This window comes from Bombina bombina, chromosome 5 (genome assembly GCF_027579735.1).
Source record: "Bombina bombina isolate aBomBom1 chromosome 5, aBomBom1.pri, whole genome shotgun sequence".
In the NCBI taxonomy this organism is placed as follows: Eukaryota; Metazoa; Chordata; class Amphibia; order Anura; family Bombinatoridae; genus Bombina; species Bombina bombina.
Genome location: NC_069503.1, coordinates 316,597,882 through 316,607,127, shown reverse-complemented (window position 1 = coordinate 316,607,127; position 9,246 = coordinate 316,597,882).

The window sequence follows — 9,246 nt, the reverse complement described above, 5'->3', positions numbered from 1 at the left end:
TGTTAACCACAGATGCAATGACAGAAAGAGAAAGATTTTCTATTTTATTGTTGAACTCTAGGTTTGATCTTATTGAATGGTGCTTGAATGACAGTAGCATCTCAATTGCCTAGTTACCCATAAAACAAAAACCAGACAGCAAAACTGGCAGTTTAGAGATAATCCCTTAGAAATTAAAAATGAGAAATATAATTTAAAAAGGGAACTGTGTTGCAAAGATGTTTAACTGTTCTGCTGACAGTGTATTTGATATTTGGGTCATAGATAGGAAAGGATTTTCTACAATGTTTAACTCTCAAAAGCCTATTATATAATATTTTATTTATTTCCTGACATGGGTGCTGGGAAATATGTGATCAATAGCAGTAACTATATTTAATCATCCCTCTATATGTCACTGGCACAACTTAGATAAAAACAAATTGCTCTATTTCCGCAATTAAGATTAAAGGGACAGTATACACCAATTTTCATATAACTGCATGTAATAGACACTACTATAAAGAATAAGATGCACAGATACTGATATAAAAATCCAGTATAAAACTGTAAGGGGCGGAGCCGACTCCTGAAGCGGCAGGACACATCTCAATGAAGCTCTCGGCTATAGCTTAGTTTTGCAAGATATTTATTATAAAATATTTACTCTTTTGCAGTGTAATCTACACATCTGGAAGCTGGAAACTTGTTTCTACTTTTGTCAGGAGGTGAGAGCGGATATCTCGACTGCAACCCTGGCCTATGCTCTTTAGGAATGCCACACGAAACCGCCATTGCTCAGGTCCTGAAAGTTACCCCTAGTAAAGCTCCGCGTGACTAAGGCTGCCGCACTGAAACCCCCCCCCCCCAGAGCTCTGGGTACCATGATACTGCCAAGTTCAATATTTATTTACAGTATTTCAGCAACAACAGATATGCCTCATATAGAGAATACTTTTCTACTGAGAGAAATAGGTGCTCTTCTCACCAAATTTCAAGAGACTTTCACAGAGTCTCCTGAACAGAGTTTAATCACCCTACCTCAACCTTACCTACTGAGACTCCCCAAATTTCCTACGCCAGTGAGCGAGATGATGATGGCGGTGCCTTGGGGCTCCAGCACTTGCCGCCTATTGTACCCACAGATGTTCGGATGCAGAGGGAGAGGACTCTGATCAGGTCGCAGCCTGGAAGCGATCGAGTGGTAGGAGCTCTCTCCACCACCAATGAGTATACTGAAAAAATACCTGCCGTTTACGCTGAAGATTCAAAACAAGTTGCAATGATGCCATTGGGGAAACGAGTGTCAGAGAAGTGACCCCCACAGGGTCTGTTTCTACAATGAGAACGTCTGTGAGGTACATGCCATTTCAGACACTCTGGGGGAATATGAGATCAGAAATAAGGACTTTCCCTCGGTATCAAAAGACCGACAGAAAGAACAGTCATTTGAGCGATTTCCAAACTTTCTCCACACAGGCATGACATCTGGTCAAAACATGACGACCTTGCTTTTGGGAACACAGCCCAAAACTGCAGAGGCGGACATTGTGTCTGTGTTCTCTTACATTCGCGCTAATGTATTTGCTATCTCTGGACATGTCACAAGTTTTACGGACTGCTTTCGAAATTTACCTCTATATCAATTAAAGGGTGCCCTCAGAGACTTGGTCAACAGGTCCGGAATAGGGTAATATCATTATTATTATTTGGACTATTACCCGCTCAGTTACATTATGCTATTTACTGGGACTTAAAGTTCAGTTTTCTGTGTTGGTTACTTGTTGATTATTGGGATATAACCTAAGAAACATTATATAAATTGCTTTACTTCTTACTGTGGTTTGTTTTTGCCTCTGTGTCTCTAACCTCTACACTCTTTTAGGTTGAGAAGCCTCTGTTTAAATACTAGCTGCGCTATATACTAGCTACCTACACTACTCCAAATGTAAAGTGGTTTATTCTACTGTATTTTGAGGATAGTTATTACATAACCCCTACTACTTGTATTTAGAACTGAGACAGATTTCATAAAAGATACTAGGAAGCTAGGAGTGTTAAGGCTATAGTAGTTAGTTAGCAATAAGTTATTTTTATTTATTCTTGCCTGCTATAGATGTGTGTCATGTGTTAGAGACGTTACACTGCAATCATATAGCTCCTCTTTAAATCTGCACACTTACTGTAATGTTTCCTTGAACAATGGTCTGATGTCTCTAATAACTGGGGCAATGAGACATAATGCACCTAAAATGTTGTTCACAAGCTCATAGTGGCAGACTACGGCACATACACTCTACTCCAGGAGCAGCTACATGAAACACAGAGAGTCTTGACCCCCTTAACCACCATAACAAAATCAATGAACACTAAGAAGGTACAAGTTCATACAGAGTTTTCTTAATGGTGAAAGTATCCCAGTAATAATGTTAATATCCCCATATTTTCTGATACATACTCAGGGTCAAACTTCAATGTCTATCTGCAGTTATTTCACTACCACTTTATTTGAACCCTCTAACTTCATATCTATTCTCCATAAACGATATTAAATCGTCAGTACGTTCCGCATTTTTGTTGGAGCAGCATTAACTAATATATTTGTTTAATTTTTATGTCCTGTTTTAAACAATATACATTTTCATATTGAGCTATATAAAGATCCAAAAGTAATCTTTTATCACAGAGTATTATAAAACTGAGGTTTACTATTAGTGACCCAAAAGCGGTCTTCATGTTTAAAATAGTCTTCTGATGCTTCCTTTATTCTTGAGGGTCCAAGAGTGGCCATATATTTAATCTAGGAGGCTTTCTGACCGATTGGCATCTTGTTTTTAAATTGTTCACAGACTATATATGATGTTAGCTGTATGTATTTCATTGTTTTCATTCTGATATATGTATACACTGTAAAATTGTTTTTTTTTACTAACTGTGATACTAGAATTTCTCTTTTGATTTTGTATGCCTTGAAATATACCCCAAATAAAAATAAATAATAAAAAATGTTTTAACAAAAAACTGTTTAAAAACTTACTTAGAAGCTCACAGTTTAGCTCTGTTGAAAAGGTAGTCGGAAAGCCCACTGCAAGTGGGAAATAAGACACACACCCCTCCCCCTTTTGCATATGAAAAGACTCTTTACACAAACAGGAGCAAGCTGTAGTAGCTATCTGATGGTATTTTCCTAAAACGTTGGGGCTTGGTTAGGAGACTGAAAATCAGAGCAATGTTATTTAAAAATAAGCAAAACTATACATTTTTTTAAAAGAAACTTTATGGGCTATATAAATAGATCATCTACAAAACATTAATGCAAAGAAAGAAATAGTGTATAAGGTCCCTTTACATACTGGTTCTATTGTCATCAACAGGGGTCACAGAACTGCTCAATTACTGGCAGTAAAGGAAGTTAAAAAAAAATGCATTTTGTGCTACAGCCAAAGGGGTAAAATCAATGCTTTATGTGTATTACTAATTGCTATATGTATAAAACCAGTGCTTTGTGTATAAAACTGATAGTTAAGAGGGGTAAAATCACTGATCTAATACCGGCAACCAAGGGCATAAATGATTAAGCTGGGGAAAAAAAGTCAGGACGAGGATGGAGCTTTATTTATTGAACATTGTTCCTAGGCTTGTATGGGGTTAATTAAAAGCGCACTCTACTTCTGTATTTTATATATCTCTTAGAAAGGTTACAAATGGTCATGACAACCCTTACTTGTATTTCAGCATGAGGGAAGAGGCCAATGTGTGATCCCACGTACTGACCTCCTTCCCTTGCAGTCATCGTCTGGCCATGCAATTTTGTATGTAGAATATCTTTCCAATTCACTTCTATTATCAAATTTTCTAAGATCTCATGAGTTTTTTTTGTAAAAGAGCATACCTAGGTAGGTAGTGTGCACTTTAATGGCACACAACATGGCATCAAACACTGCTGCCACCTAGTGCTCTTATAAATGTATAACATTATTGAAAGTATTCTTGACAAACTACTACCATACAGTTCTCCAGACACGTGTATGCTCTTAAACCTACCTACCTGCTTTTCAACAAAGAGTTAGCAAGAAAAGAAGTACATTTAATAAAAGAACTAAATTGGAAAGGTTTTTTTATTTTATTTATTTTTTATTTATCTATTTTTTTTAATTGCATGTTCTGTTTCCATCATATCTGTATGGCTTCATATTCTTTTGAAATACATTTTTTTTTGAGGGAAGAAATTACTCTTAACCATATTTTATGATCCAACTGCTAAAGGAAAATACAAAAACATATAGAATATATTTCAGATTTGGTTAAATAACAGACAGAACAAATGCTGCCAATAGTAGTGTATGCTTTGCTTTAGCTCTGTTACTTGTCAATAGTGTGCTGTGTTCCTGTGAGGCTTCACACATTGCTTACTACACCTGTTATCATTTTATATCATTTTTTGTTACATCACTTGGCAGTATATGCAGACAGTTATTTTAGGAGCTTGTCAAAGGCTGTGACTGCATTTCTTGTGAGAATTTATTTTTCTTTAGCCTAAAACAAAAACACACACATCTAACAGTCATATTCTAAATGATGTTTATTTCAATTTTTATTCACACTTTTTTACCTTATTTTATAAATTTTCGGCTAGATTACGAGTCTTGTGTTATGAGTAACAAAGCAGCGTTAAGCCTTATAACGCTGCTTTTTTACTACCGCTGGTATTACGACTCTTGCAGATTTAGGGGCACCGCACACTTTATTGGCCTTACGCAATTTGCGTATAGTCTATTTTCAATGGGACTTCCATAGCGCTGGTATTACGAGCTTGTCCTGGGAGGCCAAAAAGTGAGCGGTACACCCTATCTCGTCAAGATTCATACCGCATTTTAAAGTCAGTAGTTATGAGTTTTACACTACAAAGCTGTTGCATTAAACTCATAACTAAAGTGCTAAAAAGTACACTAACACCCATAAACCACCTATTAACCCCTAAACCGAGGCCCTCCCGCATCTCAAACACTAAAATAAAATTATTAACCCCTAATCTGCCGCTCCGGACATCGCCACAACTAGAAAAAACATATTAACCCCTAAACTGCCGCACTCCCGCCTCGCAAACTAATCTGCCGCCCCTAACATCGCCACCACCTACCTACATTTATTAACCCCTATTCTGCCGCTCCCAACTTTGCTGCCACTATATTAAATTTATTCACCCCTAAATCTAAGTCTAACCCTAACCCTAACACCCCCTAACTTAAATATAATTAAAATAAATCTAAATAAAACCTACAATTATTACCTAAATTATTCCTATTTAAAACTAAATACTTACCTGTAAAATAAACACTAAGCTAGCTACAATATAACCAATAGTTACATTGTAGCTAGCTTATGTTTTATTTTTATTTTACAGGCATGTTTGTATTTATTTTAACTAGGTAGAATAGTTACTAAATAGTTATTAACTATTTACTAACTACCTAGCTAAAATAAATACAAATTTACCTGTAAAATAAAACCTAACCTAAGTTACACTAACACCTAACCTAACCTAACCCTACAATTAAATAAATTCCCTAAATTAAATACAATTAATTAAATTCAAAAGAATTAGCTAAATTAGAAAACAAAACACTAAATTACTGAAAATAAAAAACAAATTACAAGATCTTTAAACTAATTACACCTAATCTAATAGCCCTATCAAAATAAAAAAAAGCCCACCCAAAATAAAAAACCCTAGCCTAAACTAAACTACCAATAGCCTTTAAAAGGGCCTTTTGCGGGGTATTGCCCCAAAGAAATCAGCTCTTTTACCTGTAAAAAAAATACAAACAACCACCCCAACAGTAAAACCCACCACCCACACAACCAACCCCCCAAATAAAACCCTAACTAAAAAAACCTAAGCTCCCCATTGCCCTGAAAAGGGCATTTGGATTGGCATTGCCCTTAAAAGAGCATTTAGCTCTATTGCGGCCCAAAGCCCAAACCTAAAAATAAAACCCACCCAATACAACCTTAAAAAATCCGAACACTAATCCCCGAAGATCCACTTACTGGGAGAAGTCTTCATCCAAGCAGCAAGATGCTCTCAACGAAGCCAGCAGAAGTTATCCTCCAGACGGGCAGAAGTGGTCCTCCAGATGGGCAGAAGTGGTCCTCCAGATGGACAGAAGTCTTCATCCAGACGGCATCTTCTATCTTCATCCTTCCAAAAAAGAGCGGGTCCACCTTCAAGACATTTGGCACAGAGGATCCTCTTCCAACGATGACTACCCGATGAATGAAGGTACCTTTAAATGACGTCATCCAAGATTGGTTCCCCTAGATTCCAATTGGCTGATAATTAATATTCCAATTGGCTTCCTTAAGACAACGCTGGTATTACAGGTTTTTTTAAACCCGGCGTTAGCTGCAAAAAGGTGAGTGTAGAGCAAAATTTAGCTCCACATCTCACCTCAATACCAGCGCTGCTTACGGTAGCAGTAAGCTGGCTAAACGTGCTCGTGCACGATTTCCCCATAGGAAACAATGGGGCTGAGCCGGCTGAAAAAAAACATAACACTTGCAAAAAAATGCAGCGTTCAGCTCCTAACACAGCCCCATTGATTCCTATGTGGAAATTAATTTTATGTCTACACCTAACACCCTAACATGAACCCCGAGTCTAAACACCCCTAATCTTACACTTATTAACCCCTAATCTGCCGCCCCGACATCGCCGCAGCCTACATTATATTATTAACCCCTAATCTGCTGCTCCGTACACCGCCGCCACCTACATTATACTTATGAACCCGTAATCTGCTGCCCCCAACATCGCCGAACCCTACATTATATTTATTAACCCCTAATCTGCCCCCAACGTCGCTGCAACCTACCTACACTTATTAACCCCTAATCTACCTCCGCCGCCAACGTCGCCGCCACTATAATAAAGTTATTAACCCCTAAACCTAAGTCTAACCCTAACACCCCCCTAATTTAAATATAATTTAAATAAATCTAAATAAATTAACTACAATTAAATAAATTATTACTATTTAAAACTAAATACTTACCTATAAAATAAACCATAAGATAGCTACAATATAATTTATAGTTACATTGTAGCCGGCTTAGGGTTTATATTTATTTTACAGGCAACTTTGTATTTATTTTAACTATCAACTATTTAATAGCTACCTAGTTAAAATAAGTACAAATGTACCTGTAAAATAAATCCTAACCTAAGTTACAATTACACCTAACACTACACTATCATTAAATTAATTACATGAACTAACTACATTTAACTACAATTAATTACAGAAAATAAAAAACATAATTACATTTTTTTAAACTAATTACACCTAATCTAATCCCCCTAATAAAATAAAAAGCCCCCCAAAATAATAAAATTCCCTACCCTATACTAAATTATAAATAGCCCTTAAATGGGCATTTTGCGGGGCATTGCCCCAAAGTAATCAACTATTTTACCTGTAAAAAAATACAATAACCCCCAACATTAAAACCCACCACCCACACACCCAGCCCTACTTTAAAACCCACCCAATCCCCCCTTAAAAAAAAACCTAACACTACCCCCCTTGAAGATCACCCTACCTTGAGACGTTTTCACCCAGCCGGGCACAAGTGGACCTCCAGAGGGTCAGAAGTCTTCATCCGATTCGGGCAGAATAGGACCTCCAGATGGGCAGAAGGCTTCATCCAGGCGGCATCTTCTATCTTCATCCATCTGGAGCAGAGCGGGTCCGTCTTCAATCCAGCCGACGCAGAGCATCCTCTTCAAACAAAGTCCAAGCGCAGAATGAAGGTTCCTTTAAATGATGTCATCCAAGATTGCGTCCCTTGAATTCCGATTGGCTGATAGGATTCTATCAGCCAATCGGAATTAAGATAGGAAAAATCCTATTGACTGATACAATCAGCCAATAGGATTGAAGTTCAATCCTATTGGCCAATCCAATCAGCCAATAGGATTGAGCTCGCATTCTATTGGCTGTTACAATCAGCCAATAGAATGCGACCTCAATCCTATTGGCTGATTGCATCAGCCAATAGAATTTTTCCTACCTTAATTCCGTTTGGCTGATAGAATCCTATCAGCCAATCGGAATTCAAGGGGCGCCATCTTGGATGACGTCACTTAAAGGAACCTTCATTCTTCGCTTGGACTTCGTTTGAAGCGGATGCTCCGCGTCAGCTGGATTGAGAATGGACCCGCTCCGCTCCGGATGGATGAAGATAGAAGATGCCATCTGGATGAAGACTTCTGCCCCTCTGGATGTCCACTTGTGCCCGGCTGGGTGAAGACGTCTCAAGGTAGGGTGATCTTCAAGGGGGTAGTGTTAGTTTTTTTTTTAAGGGGGTATTGGGTGAGTTTTAGAGTAGAGTTGGGTGTGTGGGTGGTGGGTTGTAATGTTGGGGGGTATTGTATTTTTTTACAGGTAAAAGAGCTGATTACTTTGAGGCAATGCCCTGCAAAAGGCCCATTTAGGGGCTATTTGTAATTTAGTATAGGGTAGGGAATTTTATTATTTTGGGGAGCTTTTTTATTTTATTAGGGGGATTAGATTAGGTGTAATTAGTTTTAAAAAATTATTTTTTTATTTTCTGTAATTTAGTGTTTGTTGTTTTTCGTACTTTAGTTTATTTAATTTAATTGTAGTTAATTGTAGGTAATTTAATTTAGTAAATTAATTTAATGATAGTGTAGTGTTAGGTGTAATTGTAACTTAGGTTAGGATTTATTTTACAGGTAAATGTGTACTTATTTTAACTAGGTAGTTATTAAGTAGTTAATAACTATTTAATAACTATTCTACCTAGTTAAAATAAATGCAAAGTTAACTGTAAAATAAATATAAACCCTAAGATAGATACAAATGTAATATTAGTTATATTGTAGCTATCTTAGGGTTTATTTTATAGGTAAGTATTTCGTTTTAAATAGGATTAATTTATTTAATTGTAGTAATTTTATTTCATTTTAGTTAAATTATATTTAAGTTAGGGGGGGTTAGACTTAGGGTTAGACTTAGGTTTAGGGGTTAATAAATGTAATATAGTAGCGGCGACGTTGTGGGCAGCAGATTAGGGGTTAATAAATGTAGATAGGTGTCGGCGATGTTAAGGACAGCAGATTAGGGGTTAATAAAATTTAACTCGTTTTTGCGAGGTGGGAGTGCGGCGGTTTAGGTAGGGGTTAATATATTTATTACAGTGGCGGCGATGTCCGGTCGGTAGATTAGGGGTTAACATTTTATT